Source organism: Oryctolagus cuniculus, chromosome 15 (assembly GCF_051225735.1).
Source record: "Oryctolagus cuniculus isolate XC-2025 breed Fujian yellow rabbit chromosome 15, ASM5122573v1, whole genome shotgun sequence".
Classification (NCBI taxonomy): Eukaryota; Metazoa; Chordata; class Mammalia; order Lagomorpha; family Leporidae; genus Oryctolagus; species Oryctolagus cuniculus.
In genome coordinates, this window is record NC_142881.1 from 79506657 (window position 1) to 79526716 (window position 20060).

General features: G+C 45.1%; 1 protein-coding gene and 1 pseudogene across 20 annotated transcripts in view; one reads left to right on the forward strand and one right to left on the reverse strand.

The window, feature by feature from the left end:
- SHLD2 (shieldin complex subunit 2) overlaps positions 1-20060 on the forward strand; it is a 75220-nt gene that overhangs the window by 9369 nt on the left and 45791 nt on the right. The window lies entirely within an intron of this gene.
- On the reverse strand, positions 1068-1587 carry LOC149122092 (protein transport protein Sec61 subunit beta pseudogene; annotated as a pseudogene).

A 20060-nucleotide genomic window follows, 5' to 3' on the forward strand; every position in this document is an offset into this window, starting at 1 on the left:
TCTGAAAAGTGAAAGAAAAGTACTCAAAGATATGCATCAAATATCAACTGATAATTGAAAAAACAATGACTAGTATATTCATTTTTTCTACTTTTTAAATTGATTTTTTTTAAAGAATTATTTTATTTATTTGAAAGTTAGAGTTACACAGAGAGAGAAGGAGAGGCAAAAAGAAAGAGAGGTCTTCCATTCCACTGGTTCACTCCCCAAATGACTGCAACGGCCAGAGCTGCGCTGATCCAGGAGCCAGGAGCCTCTTCCAGGTCTCCCACGCAGGTGCAGGGGCCCAAGGACTTGGGCCGTCTTCCACTGCTTTCCCAGGCCATAGCAGAGAGCTGAATCGGAAGAGGAGCGGCCGGGACCCAAACGACATGAGATGTGCGCTGCAGGCTGGGGCCTTAACCTGCTACGCCACAGCGCCGGCCCTAAAATTGATTTTTTAATAAATGAATTAAAAAGTTTATTAGTCTTTAAAAAACAGGTTCTTCAATATTAATTCTTTTTTTAAAAAAAAAGATTTATTTATTTGAAAGACAGAGTTACAGAGGCAGAGAGGAAAGAGGGCTTCCATCTGCTGGTTCACTCCCCAATTGGCTGCAAGGAACTGGGCCCATCCAAAACCAGGAGCTTCTTCTGGGTCTCCCACGCAGGTGCAGGGGCCCAAGGACTTGGGCCATCTTCTACTTGGGCCATAGCAAAAAGCTGGGTTGGAAGTGGAGCAGCTGTGACTTGAACTGGTGCCCATATGGGTGCTGGCGCTGCAGGCAGAGGCTTTACCCACTATGCCACAGTGCCATCCTCCAACATTTAATTCTTTTTTTTTTTTTTTTTTTTTTTTTTACAGGCAGAGTGGACAGTGCGAGAGAGAGAGAGAGAAAGGTCTTCCTTTGCTGTTGGTTCACCCTCCAATGGCCGCCGCGGCCGGCGCACCGCGCTGATCCTATGGCAGGAGCCAGGTGCTTCTCCTGGTCTCGCATGGGGTGCAGGGCCCAAGTACTTGGGCCATCCTCCACTGCACTCCCTGGCCACAGCAGAGAGCTGGCCTGGAAGAGGGGCAACCGGGACAGAATCCGGCACCCCGACCGGGACTAGAACCTGGTGTGCCGGCGCCGCAAGGCGGAGGATTAGCCTAGTGAGCCGTGGCGCCGGCCCCAACGTTTAATTCTTAATGCTCCTTGTAAAGCAGTAAGCTTACAGAAACTTTCTTTCTCATGAATAGGAAATCACTAACTTTTGGTCCAAGATGTATTGGGCTTTTTCCTTCCTCCTCAGATGGCAGATGGGTGTAGCTGAGTCTGGACCCGAGTGTACTTGCCCCCATGTGCAGCGTGAGCACGGAGGTGATGAATGGAAGACTCATAACCAGCACTGGCGCAGGGCCTGCTTTGAGCCCAGGGGGGTCTTTGGTGTAGAACCCACGCTCCTTGTCCCACAGCTGGCAGCTTTCCTTAGCTGGGCAGTGGATCCCACCTCACAGCAGCCACTGCCTTGCCGTGAGAGTGGCCTGAGGAGCCCACATTAGTGCCACTGAGGGTTGGGCCAGGCATGCTGAAGTCTTGAGGTTGTTGAACGCTGAAGAAGACTGCCGTGGCCGGCGCCGCGGCTCACTAGGCTAATCCTCTGCCTGCAGCGCCGGCACACCCGGTTCTAGTCCCAGTCAGGGCACCACCGCCTTTTGTCCTGGTTGCTCCTCTTCCAGTCCAGCTCTCTGCTGTGGCCCGGGAAGGCAGTGGAGGATGGCCTGGGTCCTTGGGCCCTGCACCCGCATGGGAGACCAGGAGGAAGCACCTGGCTCCTGGATTCGGATCAGCGCAGAGCACTGGCTGCAATGCGCCGGCGGTAGCAGCCACTTGGGGGATAAACCAATGGAAAAGGAAGACCTTTCTCTCTCTCTCTCTCTCTCTCACTGTCTAACTCTGCCTGTCAAAAAAAAAGACTGCCAGAAAGTTCTAAAATTGGTTTTGTTTTTTTATTTTCTTTATCATTTGGTTTGCAACAGTTTTTCTTTAAAAATTATTGTAGATTTACACAAAGATTGCCGAAATAGCCCAGAGTTCCCCATATACCCTTCACTAAACTTTTTCTGATATCACCATCTTACATAGGCTTGGTACGTTTGTTAAAACTAGGAAATTAATATAGGTACAGCTATACGCATTTTTGATGGTTACGGTAGTCAGATTGGTGTGTTGACCAGCGTGCTTTTTGCTGAAACGCCTTGAGCTGTACCACAGATGTTCATCACAGTCACTGCTATGTCCTCAGCCCTTTTAAGTAGTCATGGTTGGTACCCTGTGACCTTTATTCTGTATTCCTCAGTCTACAGATGACTGAATACCTTTTGGGCGGTGTCCAGCCATGTTCACTCCAAATCCTGGCCAGAACCCTATGATATGGCGTCATTAGAAGAATGACTTTTCAAATTTAATTTCATTTATAATCTATGTGTTTCTTTATAAATACCTCTGTTTCTGTTTGGTGACCTAATGTCTCTTTTTTTAACCAAAATGGTCTGATGGAGACAGTGTGCATTTGGTAACTGCATCATCATTCACTGTGGCTGAAGTGTGTTTATATGCGAGGGAAGTGGAGATGTTCCAGACAGAACAGGAAGAGAGGTCAAATGGGGCATCGCCCCAGGCTTACGAATCTTCACAGGGCCAATTCATTGGCGTTGTTCTCCCCCGTATACTTGTTCTTTTGGATTGAGGCTGTAGATGGGGATCTCTCATAGTTGTAGAACATTTTCAACTGTTACTTCTTCAAATACTGTCTTTACCCCGTTCTGTCCTCTGTCACTTTATTATCTTTGTCTTTACCTACTCTTTCATATTTTCTAACTTTTTATTTTTCTGTGGGGAGGCAGAGTGCCACATTAATCCCAGGCTTGCAATTGTCTGGCCCACCAAACAATGCATACTGTGGTTAAGAGCCTGCAAGTTCTGGTTTACACTTGGATGACCGTTAATGCTGAGGGTGCTTCCTTTTGGGTTACTATAGGGATACTCTCTTATTAGACTCAACATTTTATGTGGGTCCTGTGCTTTGAGTTTTGCTCCCCTGACCCCATGAGGCCATCAAACAAAAATTCTTACTGTACTTAATGATCAAATACCTTCACATAAAGCAATTTCAATGCTAACTTGCTTAGATTCCTGATTTTCTCTTATTGTTACTCTCAGACTATCCATAAATGACTTTAAGAATTAGTTTTTCAGGACTGGCATTTTGGCACAGTAGATGCATATTGGAGTACTCATTTGAGTACTGGTGTTCTACTTCTGATACATCTTTTCTGCCTGAGAAGGCAGCAGAAGGTGGCCCAAGTATTTGGGCCCTTGCCACCCAAGTAGGAGACCAGCATGAGTTCTGGGCTCTTGGCTTCAGCCTGGTCCACCCCTGTGTGTAGTAGCCATTTGGGGAATGAACCAGTGCATAGAAGATATCTTTTTCTATTTCTCTTTGTCTTTCTCCTCTCTCTCTGCTGCTTTGCCTTTCAGAAAAAGAAATATTAAAAACAACAACAGCAATAGAATTAGCTTTCATACTTTGCCTGTTACCAGATAAATACTCAGGCCCTTGCTGCTTACTGCGTGGTTGGCCAATTCACTGGAGCCTAGCATTGGTAAGAGGGAAGGGTTTAAGAAGCTGGCAGTCTGGGAAAGAGTAAGAGTAATTTCTGGATTCAAAATGTGCTCTTGACTACCAGCAAAAAAGATTTTTAAAGGGACAAGAGTAGCTGCAGGGGGAGGTTTAAAAAAAAAAGTCTAGTCAGTGGATAATTATGCAGATTTTCAGGCTTTGTTCTGATGGTGGTCTATCCAGGAAATGCGCATCAGCCCTGTGGAGGCTTCCTGATGGACAGTGGAGCTGTCCTTTCGCTGGAGGCTTCTTCAATAGCTGGGTCTAAGGTCCCCCATTCCAAGTCATCTTTCTGTAGGCTGCTGAAATTCTTATGCAAACCTTATTCACAAGGCTAGGGGAAGGGAAAATGCATTCATTTAGGTAAAAATGTGAAAGGGAAGATGCCTTTATTAGGGTTTTACATCTAGTGCTTCTGTTTTCTTAGGAATAATTGATTTGAATCTAGCTTATGATTTTGGAAAACTGGAACTTATATTGTTATTTATATTTCTAAGTATGGCTAATACTGATCATGATTAAATTAAGATCATGGTCTACTTGGAGTTGCATTGTATTTATGGATTCATGTGGAGACATTGGTATTTTTTTTTAAAGGATTTTATTTTTTTGTTTGAGAGGTGAATTTACTGACAGAGAGAGAGAGGGACAGAGAAAGGTCTTACATCCTTAGACAGCCACTGAGGCTGGAACTGAGTTGATCCAAAGCCAGGAGTCAGTAACTACTTCTGGGTCTCCCATGAGGGTGTAGGGGCCCAAGCATTTGAGCCATCTTCTACTGCTTTCCCAACCAAAGCAGAGAGCTGGACCAGAAGAGTAACAGCCTGGACACGAACCAGCTTAGCCGACTGTGCTGGAATGCTGGCCCTCTTACATGGTTTAACTATAGAATAGGATGAATGGCCAGCGCCGCGGCTCACTAGGCTAATTCTCTGCCTTGCAGCGCCGGCACACTGGGTTCTAGTCCCGGTTGGGGCGCCGGATTTTGTCCCAGTTGCCCCTCTTCCAGGCCAGCTCTCTGCTGTGGCCAGGGAGTGCAGTAGAGGATGGCCCAAGTACTTGGGCCCTGCACCCCATGGGAGACCAGGATAAGTACCTGGCTCCTGCCTTCGGATCAGCGCGGTGTGCTGGCCGCAGCGGCCATTGGAGGGTGAGCCAACGGCAAAAGGAAGACCTTTCTGTCTGTCTCTCTCTCTCACTGTCCACTCTGCCTGTCAAAACAAACAAACAAAACAAACAAAAAAAAAACAAATAGGATGGAGCATCTTTCATTATGTCCACACAATTTTTCTTCACAAATGCAATTTTTTAAAAACAAACAAACAATTGTTTATTTATTTGGAAGACTGTCAGAGATAGAGAAAGAGGGAGAGAGAAATCTTTCCTTTTACTGATTCACTATCTAAAAGTCCACAACAACCAGGGTTGGGCCAGGCCTAATCCAGGAGCCAGGAACTCTGTCCTAGGAGGCAAGGTCCTCATCTGCTGCTTTCCCAAGCATATTAGCAGGAAGCTGCATTGGAAGCAGATCAGTGGGAACTCCTGGCACTGGGATATGATATGGGATGCCTGCAGCACAGATGGTGGCTTAATTGCTGTGTTACAAAGCTGATACTGAAATCGGAAAAGACTCCCTAAAATTTACGCTGAAATGTGGCCCTTTAAAGTTCCCTAGAAATGCTGTCCGGGGTGCCACATGTGCTACCACAAGCTGATTACTAAATCCCCGATATTAATAAGCCCGAGAGGGTTCTTGCCTAATACTTAGAGAGGAATTCTAAATACCGGCACAGATAAATGAGGCAGCATGGTACATTTTAAGCTTTTATTTAGTGAGAAAGATGCATAGGAGGGAGAGTGAGAGCTTTATTTAGGAGAGAGGTGAATAGGGGTTCATACCAAGCACCAGGAACCAGCTACGTGGATGAGCAGCTAGGCCTGTATCAGGGCCAGGAAGTCTAGAGCACATGGCCCAAAGGCCATGCGCCCTGGAGGCGTGGGGCCCCCTCTTGATAAGAGGCCTGGGAAGAAGAGCCAGTGGGGCACACTGTGCCCTAGACTTTTAACACACTTCCAAAGGGGAGTGGTTAATTAACCTGATTGGCTGGTTGGCACCCAGGTCTGGCCGGGTAGGGGGATGAGGTCACACAGGGGCGTGGTCTTCCCGCTCACAAACCTAATCAAATTTTTTTTTTGAAGATTTTTTTTAAATTTTTTGACAGGCAGAGTGGACAGCGAGAGAGAGAGACAGAAAGGTCTTCCTTTTGCCGTTGGTTCACCCTCCAATGGCCACAGAGGCTGGCGCGCCGCGCTGATCCGAAGGCAGGAGCCAGGTACTTATCCTGGTCTCCCATGGGGTGCAGGGCCCAAGTACTTGGGCCATCCTCCACTGCACTCCCAGGCTACAGCAGAGAGCTGGCCTGGAAGAGGGGCAACCGGGACAGAATCCGGCACCCTGACTGGGACTAGAACCCGGTGTGCTGGCGCCGCAGGTGGAGGATTAGCCTAGTGAGCCGCGGCGCCGGACAAACCTAATCAATTTTAACCTATATGCCTGCCCACTTCAATACCTTCAGTAAAGTTTTTGGGGGCTAAGTTTTATTCCTATGTAGTTTGTGTACGTGTGTGTGTGTGTGTGTGTCTTTAATTTTAAACTTTTCTGAGTGGTCTGATAGATTTACTGTTTTTGTTTTAAATAGCTTAAACCTGGAGAAGGTACCCTGTGTTTTTACTTATCATCTTTTTAGACCTCTATAATTGCATTGTTCTTGACAGAAATAGAAACTTACTTAAAAAACAACAATTTTTGGTCTTTGATATCCAAATTAATTTTCTTATCTTTTTAACATTTGGTTTATTGGAAAATTATAAAGTTTATTTTGTCTATCACATTTTATTCTAACTCATTCTTTTGTGTAGGAGCTATTTATTTATTATTTTAAAAAAGATTTATTAATTTATTTGAAAGTTGGAGTTACACAAAGAGAAAAGGAAAGGCAGAGAGAGAGGTTTTCCACCCGCTGGTTCCCCTCAATTGGCCGCAGTGACCGGAGCTGTGCCGATTTGAAGCCAGGAGCCAGGAGCTTCTTCCAAGTCTCCCATGTCCTTGAGCTGTGCAGGAATAGAGGGAGTGAAGATCCCGGATTCTAGCAGAAATAGGAAGACAGTTTCCATTAGAAATAAGGCGGAAGGGATAGTGGCTAAGGAGGTGTTTGGGTGGTAGATGAGAAATTTGGATTCACGCCTGAGGAATTTTTTTTAGTAAAGGAGGGACAGTTTGATCCGCTGAGATAACAGGGGCAGGAGGGGAGACATGGTTGTTGTAAGGGAGAGTTTGAGGAAAAGGAGAATATTCGGGCGACCACTGAAGGAAATGAGAGAGCAAACTGCATAAGAGTACTTAGCACAACTGAAATAATGTGCTTTTCACAGCTTTGGTATTTACAAGGGTGCTTAAGAAAGTTCATGGAAGGATGGGCTTTGGGCACAGCAGTCAACCTGCAGTTGGGACCCCTGCATTCCATATCAGATCGTCTGGGATTGAGTCCTGGCTCTCCTCCTGACTCCAGCTTCCTGTTACTGTAACCCTGGGCGGCAGTGGTGATGGCTGAAGTCCCTGGGCTCCTGCAACCCATGTGGGAGACCCAGATTGAGTTCCTGGCTCCTGGTTTCAGCCTGGCTCAGCCCAGAGGTGAGTGAACGAGCAGATGGGAGATCTTTCTCTGTCTCTCTGCCTGCGTTTTTAAAGAAAAAAGTTCATAGGAAAATTATATTAAAATAGTTTATTTGAGTGCAAAAGTTTTTTTGGGTGAACTTTTTTTCATAACATGTGGGAAGTGTATATTATGAAAAAGTATATTATGAAAATGTATATTATGGAAAAATCCATAGAATTCAAAATTTTTTGCACTAGAATAAACTCATACTTTTAATTCCATTTTTCCATGAGCATTTTTGGATTCCCCTTACATAGTTGTATGAAAGATTTTTCCCTTTTCTTAGGGCCCAGCAACCGAAATATCTGAGCAAGGAAGTTAAACAATTAGGTTGATCTTGGTGTGGGTTTCCAGGGCCAGTGTGACAGAAGGGATAAGGAGGCAATAGATTCCAGTAGGCAGAGTGCTTGAAATGATGGATCATTGAGTCCAGGCAAGCAGGGAACAAATGAAACCAGAAGAGCTGCTGGCAGTTGAGATTGGGGAGTGGGAGGCTCACTCGGGGGAACAGTTGCTAGTTCTGACATCAGACGTAATCTGGCCACCGAGTGGTTTCAGGAATAGAGACGAAGTGAAGGTTATTGGAGTTGAGCAGACCAGGAACCATAAGGCTAGGTAGCTCCAGGTGTCAGCCTCAACAGAAGTGGGGTGCTTGGAAACTGTGGCAGAGCAAGGCCGGTAGGGGGACGGAGGGTGTTCTGTACCATGTTTCAGTGTCTTTAATGAATATGAGGGAGTGACCAGGAGGTCAGTGGGTAACAGAAGCAAGGAGAGGTGAGAACAGATGGCACAACCCGAAAAAGAACTGTTGTTATGTGAGAACAGAGGATGACGTGTGTGCCGCGTGTGCTGAGTGGGACAAAGAGCAGCTCGCACTCAGGTTTGCGTTTGGACAAGGTTTGCGTTTAGACTGTGGAAGTGGGTTCGGGACTTAGAGTGCTTGTTTGCTCGGGGACGGGGTGGAGGGTTGTCAGGGAGCGTAGCTGTTACAGGAAGCGTGAAGGGGCAGGAGAGGCAGAGTACAGAGCAGAAAGGAGAGGAGAGTGGAGCGGGGAGGGGGGTTAATTGCTGGGCTTACCTTTTGGATGACTGTGAGTATGCAAGACGTGGTCTTAGCTGAGCTCAGACTTCTGATGAATTGTGCAGAGCAGAGTGTGCTGGCAGGTGGAGAGCGCAAGGTAGTTGGCTTCGCTGTTTCAGGTCTGCTTAGCAGTGTTTACGGCCTGTGGCCTGTGCTCAGCGCCCCAGCATGGAGCTGCCTTGTTCTTTGACAGAGCTCAGCCCTGTTGAAGGGGAAAGCCTGGATGGAAGCGCTTGGTGTTCATTTGTTATTTTGGCCTGCGCAGTCTTGTTGCCTAGGGGTGGGAGGCTGGGTAGCGATTACTCTGAGTCCTGATCGGGTCGAGGAAGCATTAGGTCTCCAGGCTTTTGCAAGGCTTGATGCCAGGTCCAGTGGGGGCTGTAAAAAAATTCTGAGTCCCCAGAAGGATGCACTGGTTGTATGTGTGATCCATGATCTCTATCAAGTCATGCAAACCTAATTTAAAAACAATATTTAAGGGGCCGGCACCGTGGCTCACTTGGTTAATCCTCCGCTTGCGGTGCCAGCATCCCATATGGGTGCCGGGTTCTAGTCCCGGTTGCTCCTCTTCCAGTCCAGCTCTCTGCTGTGGCCCGGGAAGGCAGTGGAGGATGGCCCAAGTGCTTGGGTGCCTGCGCCCATGTCAGAGACCAGGAAGAAGCACCTGGCTCCTGGCTTCGGATCGGTGCAGCATGCCTGCTGTGGCGGCCATTTGGGGGGTGAACCAATGGAAGGAAGACCTTTCTCTCTGTCTCTCTCTCTCATTGTCTAACTCTATCTGTCAAATAAATTTAATAAAAAAAATTTATGTTCTGAAGTACAGTCTGCAATGCTTCACATTAAACATCTTTTAGAATTAGAAAATGTATCCATTCATAAAGTTGTAAAACAATACTCTAAATGTTTTACCTCTCTTGAAACACCTGTTGGCATATTTAAGATGTGCTTCAGACTTACTAAGTCACGTGTAATTAAAATTTTGAAGCATGGTGTCTTTGCAGGGTGCTAGGAAATACTGATGTGTAGGAGTCTGCTATACAAACCAAGGGTGCTTTTGCCAGCAGGAACTATGACTTCATTACATGTTTGACCATTTCTGCCTCTCACAAAATAATAGATAACACTAGAAAGAAACATATTAACCACCAGGCCTACTCACCTGATACTTGGTTTACCATCTATTAGAATTTTTTTTAAACATTTATTTTATTTATTTGAAAGACAGAGTTACAGAGAGGTAGAAGCAGAGAGAGAGGTCTTCCATCTGCTGGTTCACTCCCCAGATAGCCGCAACGGCCGGAGCTGCGCTGATCCAAAGCCAGGAGCCAGGAGCTTCTTCCAGGTCTCCCACATGGGTGCAGGGGCCCAAGGACTTGGGCCATCTTCCACTGTTCTCCCAGGCCATAGCAGAGAGCTGGATCAGAAGAGGAGCAGCCAGGACTAGAACCGGCGCCTGTATGGGACTCCGGTGCTTTATCCCCCCCCCCCCCTTTTTTTTTTACAGGCAGGGTGGACAGTGAGGACAGTGAGAGAGAGAGAGAGACAGAGAGAAAGACAGAGAGAAAGGTCTTCCTTTGCTGTTGGTTCACCCTCCAATGGCCACCGAGGCTGGCGCGCCGCGCTGATCCGAAGGCAGGAGCCAGGTACTTATCCTGGTCTCCCATGGGGTGCAGGGCCCAAGTACTTGGGCCATCCTCCACTGCACTCCCTGGCCACAGCAGAGAGCTGGCCTGGAAGAGGGGCAACCGGGACAGAATCCGGAATCCGGCGCCCCGACCGGGACTAGAACCCGATGTGCCGGCGCTGCTAGGCAGAGGATTAGCCTATTGAGACACGGCGCCGGCCTGACTCTGGCGCTTTATACCAGGGTGTTAACCCGCTGCGCCACAGTGCCGGCCCCACCATCTATTAGAATTTTAACTCAAAGGCAGGCGGTAGCAGATAAGAGTTAGGGAATCTTCAGTCTTTTTTTTAAAAAAACAGATTTTAGGGGTGGGCATTGTGGTGAAGCCAGTTAAGCCACCACTTGATGCCTGTATCCCATATCAGAGTGCTGGTTTGAGTCCTGGCTACTCTCTTCCAATGCAGCTCCCTGCTAATGCATCCTGGGAGGAGCAGATAACGGCTCAAGTGCTTGAGTCATTGCCACCCACGTGGGAGGCTCCGACAGAGTTCTGTGCTTCTGGTTTCAGCCTGGCACAGCCCTGACTGTTGTGGGTGTTTGGAGAATGAACCAGCAAATGGAAGAGATCTCTCTCTCTCTCTCTCTTTCTTTGTTGCTCTGCCTTTCAAGTAGATGAAACATAAAAATAAACAAACATTTAAAAAAATTTAGTGGTGAATGCTCTGTTTTTCAGGTTTTTTTTTTCTTTTTCTTTCTTTCTTTTCTTTTCTTTTTTTTTTTTTTTTTTAAAGAAATTAACTGTATGAGGGATGGTCTTTGAAAAAGTTAGTTCCATCATCAAATAAGTTTGGGAAGCTGCATACTGTATCCTCTTGAGACAGGCTGAAGCAGGACTCACTAAATCAAGCATCTCCTGACCTGATATCCACTTCCAACTCCAAAGAGCAGGAGAAGGAGCATCTAGACCCTGATTGCCAAAGATCATCTGCTGCCCCATTAGGGACTTCCCCAGCCTGCATCCCTGCCTAGAGTGGCCCCGTGTGACTGACATTTGACCTTCCTGGAATGGCAGTAGCAAGCAACACTGCTTTTTTGAGCAAGTCATATGCAATAAACCCAGTAGCTTCTTGAGTAAAACACTGAACTGGGTGCAAACTGAAGTGTTGTGTGCCAAGGCGGGGACAATTTAGAATTCCAGGCCCAGTGTGACCGAAGTTCTGTGTGCTGAGGGAGAACCACCCTGCCTCCCCAACTCCAGAAAAGCGCCTATTCAGCTCCCAACTGAGACTCTGCTGTCTTCTTTGTATCCAAGCATAATCCTCCAAGAAACTTTGTTTAGGTTGCACATGGGCCTCTTGTCAGTTTCTATTTGCAGGTGAATCAAAGTGGGTCAGTAATACCCTCCCCTCCTGGTGGTCACAATGAACGTCAGTTACTACCAGTAAAGCAGCATTTATCTAGCCCTTCTGAAGGTACTTTCTAAGGCTTCTATATGCATTAACCTTCGGTAAGTCATGTTGCTAGGCTCCAGTGGAAATAAGTGCCAGGATTCAAACACAGGAAGATTGGCAGCATAGGGCTTGCAAGCACCACATACCATCTGTAACCAGCAAAGAAACAGGTTTGAACGTTAAATCCAGCATTTCTCAAACTCATTTGACTGTAGAACCACATTATCTTTCTGTATTTATATGGGGATTAGTCATACATGGAGTTGACCCTGAGAAGTGCTGCCTGAGATGACCTGATTTTACATTGCTGGTTGCTGTCATTTAAACAGCATTGGTTTGGCACAGCACCAGTTATTCCAACTTGGTTCTCTGTTGATAGTACTCAATGGTATATTTATCTATTTGTTACTTTTTCTACTTGGTAGCCTAGGATTTTGACTTCAAGGGGTTTCATATTCTCTTTCACAGTGACCTTCCCAGCAATTTTTAAAAGATTACTATTACTATATAGTATACTTCATATTAAAGCAGCTTATAACCCACATCATTATTTTACTTAGTGTTCTCTACTCTATGATTATATTATCATAAAATTTTATTTTGTTTTTAAAGATTTACTTACTTGACAGAGACAGAGAGAGAGAGAGATTGATCTCCCATCTGCTGGTTTACTCCTCAAATGGCCAAAATGGCTGGGGATGGGCCAAACCAAAGCCAGGAGCCTGAAACTCCATCTGGCTGTCCCATGTGTGTGGCAGGGACCCAAGCACTTGGCCCATCCTGCACTGATTTCCCAGGCACACTAGCAGGGAGCTGGATTGGAAACGGAGCAGTCAGGACCTGAACCAGGGCTTCTGTGTAGGATGCTGGTGACGCATGTAGGAGCTTAATGTACTGTGCCACAAAACACTGGCCTCTATCATAACATTTTCATGATTGAACTTCTCAGAGACCACCCAGTTCATCTTCTTTATTATTATTATTTATTTAAAAATTTCTGCAGGTTGAGAAAATGATAGCTCTTTAGTGCCATGAAGTATAATAATTCACATCTGAGTTTGAACCCTGGCTCTGCCTCTTTACCAGTTATGTGAAAAGTTACCTCCTTTTTTGAAACTTCTATTTCTTTCTCTAAAAGAGAAGGCTAATATCTTACAGAGTGGCTATGAGAATTAAATTTGAAACTATGTATGTATGTCTGAGACATAAAGTATTCTCATGTTAACACCTCCATTTTTTTCCTTAAAGAGATAGATGTAATGGTATACTGTGAATGAATTATGAAAATAGTTAGAAAGGAAAGCTCCGTTTTGTATGTGCAGGGCCTCAGTCGTGTGCTCACATGAGCTACATTTCTGCTGAAGTGAGGTTGTCATGATACAGGTTGTATGGGAGCTCAAACCAGTTACCTTCCGGCTTTCCGACTCAGATATTAAGCAAAAGTGGACTGGGCAAACATGGACTTGTTTATTAGCTCACTTATTAATGTTGAACTAGCGTTGGTGCTGACTTCTGTTCTTCCTGAAATGCCACTGTTGTCGTTTAAAATCTGACACTCTAAAAGCTTAATGGTGTGAAGTATGTTTTCCAAAGTGGTCTTATCTGCCAGTTTGGTCAATATCACACATATGGGACAGGGTTGTTTTTGTTTTTACATTTACTACGTGATGCTTGTTAGATTTTTGTGGCAGTCTACTTTTGGGGTTGGTATTATTTAACCTCATAACCTCATATGGATCAGCATTCATAACCTCAGCGTGGATCAGCATTTCAAAAAGAGTTATTAAAACCAAAATCTAGGGGCCGGCGCTGTGGCGTAGCAGGTTAAGCTGCCACCTGCAGTGCCAGCATCCCATGTGAGCGTCGGTTTGGGACCCAGCTGCTCCACTTCTGATCCAGCTCTCTGCTGTGGTCTGGGAAAGCAGTGGAGGATGGCCCAAGTCCTTGGGCCCCTGCACCCATGTGGGAGACCCAGAAGAGGCTCCTGGCTCCTGGCTTCGGATAGGTGCAGCTCCAGCTGTTGCAGCTGGTTGGGGAGTGAATCAGTGGATGGAGGATCTCTCTCTGTCTGCCTCTCCTTTTCTCTCTGTATAACTCTGTCTTTCAAGTGAATAAATAAATCTTAAACAAAAAAAATCTATAGGGATGTTTCAGTTTCCCGACAACTTAATCTCTGATTAGAGAGAATGTGTGGGATTTGCTAATATTCTAAATACCTCTTATAGCCCTGGCACATGGTGAGCACTCAGTCAGGACTTAATGATGAACTGAATTTGGTTTCTAATCTCGACCCTGCCCCTTATGGCTTCTGTGACCTTGACAGGTTCCTCATATGTACAAAAGGGGCCCTGTCCTTACCTCCTCGGCTTGTTGTACAGTGTTGTTACCTCCTTGGCTTGTTGTGCTTGTTGTGACCAGTCAGGTAGTGTGGCTGGCGCAGCCCGTGGTGTGCTGTTTCTCTTGACACCTCACTGTGTTCTTCAGCAGTGCCCTTTTCCTCCTCATTTCCTGCACACTGGGATGCTGCATTTAAGAGAATCTGAATGTTTGCCAGCTAAACTGAAAATCTCTGTTTCTTTGCAGCCCACACTTAATACATTTTAACAGAAGTGATCTTATGTCGGACAGACCTTAGTTTGAATCCTGGCTTTGCAATGTATTGGTGTTGTGGCCTTAGGCAAGTTATTTATTTATTTATTTATTTTTTGACAGGCAGAGTGGACAGTGAGAGAGAGAGACAGAGAGAAAGGTCTTCCATTGCCGTTGGTTCACCCTCCAATGGCCGCCGCAGTCGGCGCCCTGCGGCCAGCGCGCCGCGCCTATCCGAAGGCAGGAGCCAGGTGCTTCTCCTGGTCTCCCATGGGGTGCAAGGCCCAAGCACTTGGGCCATCCTCCACTGCACTCCCTGGCCACAGCAGACAGCTGGCCTGGAAGAGGGGCAACTGGGACAGAATCTGGTGCCCCGACCGGGACTAGAACCCAGTGTGCCGGCGCCGCAAGGCGGAGGATTAGCCTAGTGAGCCGTGGCGCTGGCCCTTAGGCAAGTTATTTAACCTATCTGTATAGTAAGGTGAGATTAAAATGAGTCATTATATATACATAAACCACCTAGGTCATTGTCCAGTTTGTGGACACCCAAAATAAATGTTATTATATTATATTAACTGGAAACTGTTATTCGATCTGGTAATTTCTACAGTTAATCCATGGACTGTGAGCACCTGCTGTGTTCAGACCCTGTCAGAGCAGGCAGGAACACAGCGGATAAACATGGGGCACATTTCTAAGTTGGTGGGTGGATTTAGCCTTGCCTAGAATTATGATCAGCAAAAGAAGGACTTTCTGTTTCATTTGAGATGAAAGAAAGAAATTCACGGACTTGTTATTGCATTTGACATGGCTTTTTTTTTTAAATATTGCTTTTCTATATTAAAGCTCTAAAAAAAGAAGGAATGGCAGGCAGGTTCATGAGTATGACAACAAACCAGGTTTTATTATCTAACAAGTCTCACCTTTTGCTGATCTTGTTCATTAGAAATTAGCATGTTTCTCTCCTGTACTAAAATTCAACTATATAGCCCTGTACAGGTAATATTCAGATATTCTGTTCATTGTTAAAGTCACTCAGATTGTTTAGACGTTATGTAAAATCGACTCCTCCTCTTGCAGACTAAACATTGCAAAGCAGGTGCTACGAATTTTGATTTCCTAATAAATAGAAAAGCTTAAGGATTGGATGTTATGAAGCTTTAATTTGAAAAATGTGTATTATATACTTAACAAACTAACAATAAGGTTTATTTTTTTTAACTTTTATTTAATGAATATAAATTTCCAAAGTATAGCTTATGGATTACCATGGCTTCCCCCTCCATAACTTCCCTCCCACCCGCAACCCTCCCCTTTCCCACTCCCTCTCTCTTTACATTCACATCAAGATTCATTTTCAATTCTCTTTATATACAGAAGATCATTTTAGCATATATTAAGTAAAGGTTTCAACAGTTTGCACACACATAGAAACACAAGTGAAAAATACTGTTTGAGTACTAGTTATAGCATTAAATCACAATGTACAGCACATTAAGGACAGAGATCCTATATGAGGAGTAAGTGCACAGGGACTCCTGTTGTTGACTTAACAAATTGACACTCTTGTTTATGGCATCAGTAATCACCCTAGGCTCTTGTCATGAGTTGCCGAGGCTATGGAAGCCTTTTGAGTTCACCGACTCTGATCATATTTAGACAAGGTCGTAGTCAAAGTGGAAGTTCTCTCCTCCCTTCAGAGAAAGGTACCTCCTTCTTTGATGACCTATTCTTTCCACTGGGATCTCACTCACGGAGATCTTTCGTTTAGTGTTGTTGTGTTGTTGTTTTTTTTTTTTTTGCCAGAGTGTCTTGGCTTTCCATGCCTGAAATACTCTCATGGGCTTTTCAGCCAGATCCGAATGCCTTTAGGGCTGATTCTGAGGCCAGAGTGCTGTTTAGGACATCTGCCATTCTATGAGTGTGCTGTGTATCTCACTTCCCATGTTGGATCGTTCGCTCCCTTTATTTATTCTATCGGTTAGTATTTGCAGACACTAGTCTTGTTTATGTGATCCCTTTGACTCTTAGTCCTATCATTATGATCAATTGTGAACAGAAATTGATCACTTGGACTAGTGAGATGGCATTGGTACATGCCACCTTGATGGGATTGAATTGGAATCCCCTGGTATGTTTCTAACTCTATCGTTTGGGGCAAGTCAGCTTGAGCATGTCCCAAATTGTACATCTCTTCCCTCTCTTATTCCCACTCATATTTAACAGCAATCACTTTTCAGTTAAGTTTCAACACTTGAGAATAACTGTGTATTGATTACAGAATTCAACCAAAAGTATTAAGTAGAACAAACAAAAAAAATACTAACAGGGATAACGTATTAAGTTGTTCATCAGCAGTCAGGGCAAGGGCTGATCAAGTCACTATTTCTCAGTGTTCATTTCACTTTAACAGGTTTCACAATCAGGTTAATTTTTTTATGTATTTGAAATTGCTAGGGCTGGCAACGCGGCTCACTAGGCTAATCCTCTGCCTGTGGTGCTGGCACACCAGATTCTAGTCCCAGATGGGGTGCTGGATTCTGTCCCGGTTGCTCCTCTTCCAGTCCAGCTCTCTGCTGTGGCCCAGGAGTGCAGTGGAGGATGGCCCAAGTGCTTGGGCCCTGCACCTGCATGGGAGACCAGGAGGAAGCACCTGGCTCCTGGCTTCCAATCAGCGCGGTGTGCTGGCTGTAGCATGCCGGCCACAGTAGCCATTAGAGGGTGAACCAACGGTAAAGGAAGACCTTTCTCTCTGTCTCTCTCTCTCTCTCTCTCACTGTCCATTCTGCCTGTCAAAAAAAAAATAATAAAATAAAAATAAAAAATAAAAAAAAAGAAATTGCTGGAGAGGTCGAGGGAGAGACCACAACGGCCAGGGCTGAGCCAGGCTGGAGCCAGCAGCCAGGAATTCATCTAGGTCTCCCAAGTGGGTAGCAGGGGCCCAAACACTTGGGCCAGCTTCCACTGCTTTATTTTTATTTTTATTTTTATTTATTTTTTAAGAAGGAGCATATTCTTTCATTATTGCCTTTGGGTTTTGTTTGTTTGTTTGTTTTTTAATGACTTACTTATTTGAGAGGTAGAGTTACAGGGAGGGAGAGGCAGACAGAAAGGTCATCCATCTGCTGCTGTTCACTCCCCAAATGGCCACACTGGCCAGAGCTGGGCCGATCTGAAGCCAGGAACCAGGTGTTTCTTTTGGATCTCCCACACAGGTGCAGGAGCTCAACATTTGAGCTGTCTTCCACTGCTTTCCCAAGCCATAAGCAGAGAGCTAGATTGGAAGTGGAGCAGCCGGGACATGAACTGGTGCCCATATGGGATGCTGGCACCGTAGGCAGAGGCTCAGCCTGCTATACCACAGCACCAGCCCCTCCATTGCTTTTCGCAGGCCTTTAGTAGGAATCTGGATTGGAAGTGGAGCTGCCAGGACATCCCACATGGGATGCCAGTTTCACAGGTGCTGGCTTTACCTGCTATGCCACCAGGCTGGCCCCAACAATAAAGTTTTTAAAGGAGTACCAAAATAATCAACATGTATTTCGGAAGTTGACTTTAATAAACATCAGCATGTCCTTTCTGTTTTGTAGGTTTTCTTGTATTGTTGAGGTGCACATTTACACTCCATAAATGTCTCAGTGGCACTGAGTATGTTCAGTGTTGTGCAGCCAATTGTGTGTCTAGTTTCAGAACTTTCTCACTGCCCCAGAAGGAAACTCCATACTCAGTAAGCAGACACTCGCTGGTCCCACCTTCCCTACCCAGCCCTGACTCCTGGCAGCCACTCATCTGCCTTCTGTCTCCCTGGACTTCTTGTTCTGATGTCTCATGAATGGGATCATGCACTATGTTGCCTTAGGTATCTGGCTTCTTTCATTTAATGTTTTCAAGGCCTAATCATGTCATAGCATGTGCTGCCTTAGTTTTGTGGCTGAATAATGTTCCATTGTATGTATATGTCACATTATATTTACTTGTCAGTTGATGGGACAGTTTCCATTTTTTGAGTATTTTGGAATATGCTGCTGTGGACATTCTTGTATAAGTTTTTGTCTGGGCATATGTTCTCAGTTCTCCTTCCGCTATGCCGAGGATGGAATTACTGCCTCATATGGTAACACTGTGAGTTTGCTTAGCTTCTGAGGAACTGCCAAAACTGCTTTTCCTCAGCAGCTATACCCTGTGACATAGTTTTGAATGCTAAGAAAACTTTGAAGAAATGAAAAAGTCTGTTGAAATGTTGACCTGAGAGCTCTTGTAGCCGAGACAGCCCTTCTGGCAAGCCAGATGGTTGGTAGGCAAGTTCTCAGTTTGCTTCATTTGCTTTTCAGAATAAAAACATCAAACTCTATCTACCCCAGAGAATAGTGTCAGATTTTTTATGCCAGCCTTATTATTCTGCTTATGAATGAACTTTTTGTTACTATAATGAAACACTTAGGGAAGGGTAAGCTTATAAAAAGAAGGATTTATTTTGGCTCCGGGTTCTGGAGCTACAGGGCCTAGAGGCCTTGTTTGGTGGTGGCCTTCTTGCTGGCAGAATCCCAAGGAGCATACCGCATCACATCACTGCAAGAAACAGTGTATGTCGTGCTTCTGTGTGGCCGGTCTCCCCCACTTCAGTAAAGGCACCAGCATTCACTCGTGGAGGCTCCCCGGTCAGGTCCTGTTCTAATCTCATCACTCTTCAAGTGCCAGAGTCAGATTGAGTCTTCACTTTCTTAGCAGCATTCACGTAGCACTTTGGGGATTAAACTTTTTGAGTTGGGGTGGGGAGGGTAAAGAACAAGTATTCAGACCACTGCACCTCACTTCTAGAAGTTTGCTGTATTCTTGGAATTGATGATGTTCCCTTTTATGGCAATAGTTACGAAAAGTGACATATTTGGGTTTCTACTTTGCTTTTTTCTTAGTGAGTTCCATATTTTGTTCTTTTTTTTTTTATGAATTTAGATTTGTTAAAAGACATTTATTTATTTGAAAGAGTTACAGAGAGAAAGGGAAAGAGAAACAGAGTAATCTTTCTCCTGCTGTTTCACTCCCCGGATGGCCACAGCTGGGATCTCTTTCATGGGTGGATCTCCTTCATGGGTGCAGAGGCCCAAGGACTTGGGCTATCTTCTGCTTTCCCAGACACATTAGCATGGAGCTGGATCAGAAGGGGAACAGCCCAAACTCGAACCCACACCCATATGGGATGGCTGGCATCGAGGCAGTGGCTTTACCCGCTACACCACAGCGCCAGTTCTGAGTTCTGTATTTTATTGCATGGTTCACTAAAACAGAGAATCCAAGTATTGCTCTTTTTATGTAAACCATCCTTTTTATTTTTAAAGATTTTATTTATTTATTTGAAAGAGTGACAGGTATGGGGGGTAGAGAGCGACAAAGAGCAAAAAGATCTTCCACCTGCCAACGTATTTCCCAAATGGTCACAACAGCTGGGGCTGGGCCGGGCCGAAGCCGGGAGCCAGGAACTTCATCCAGGTCTCCCACGTGGGTGGCAGAGGCCCAGGCATTTCAGTCAACTTCCGCTGCCTTGCCAGTCACATTAGTAGGGAGCTGGATTGGAGGCAGGACAGTGGGGACTTAAACCAGTGCTTTGAAATGGGATATGAGCTTTGCAGGCAACAGCTCAACCTGCTGTACCACAATGCTGGCCTCAGAAGCCATTCTTAAATCAAAACTTAACTGAAGATTTGTGGTTCAAAGAAGGAAGTGGTTTTATAATCTGAATCTTGGGCTTGAACTTAAAGCAAGTGGATAAAAATTATTCTGTTAATTATAATGTCTGAGGTAATGCTTGAATATTTTTGTGAATAAAATTGATATAAAGGCTTGGGAGTAGTTTTAATTATAACTGAATTTTCTTGGATGCAAAATGATATTTTTAAAAATATACAAAGTCTTCACTTAAAAATGTGTGAAAGACACTGATGTTGTGGCTGTGTGCTCAG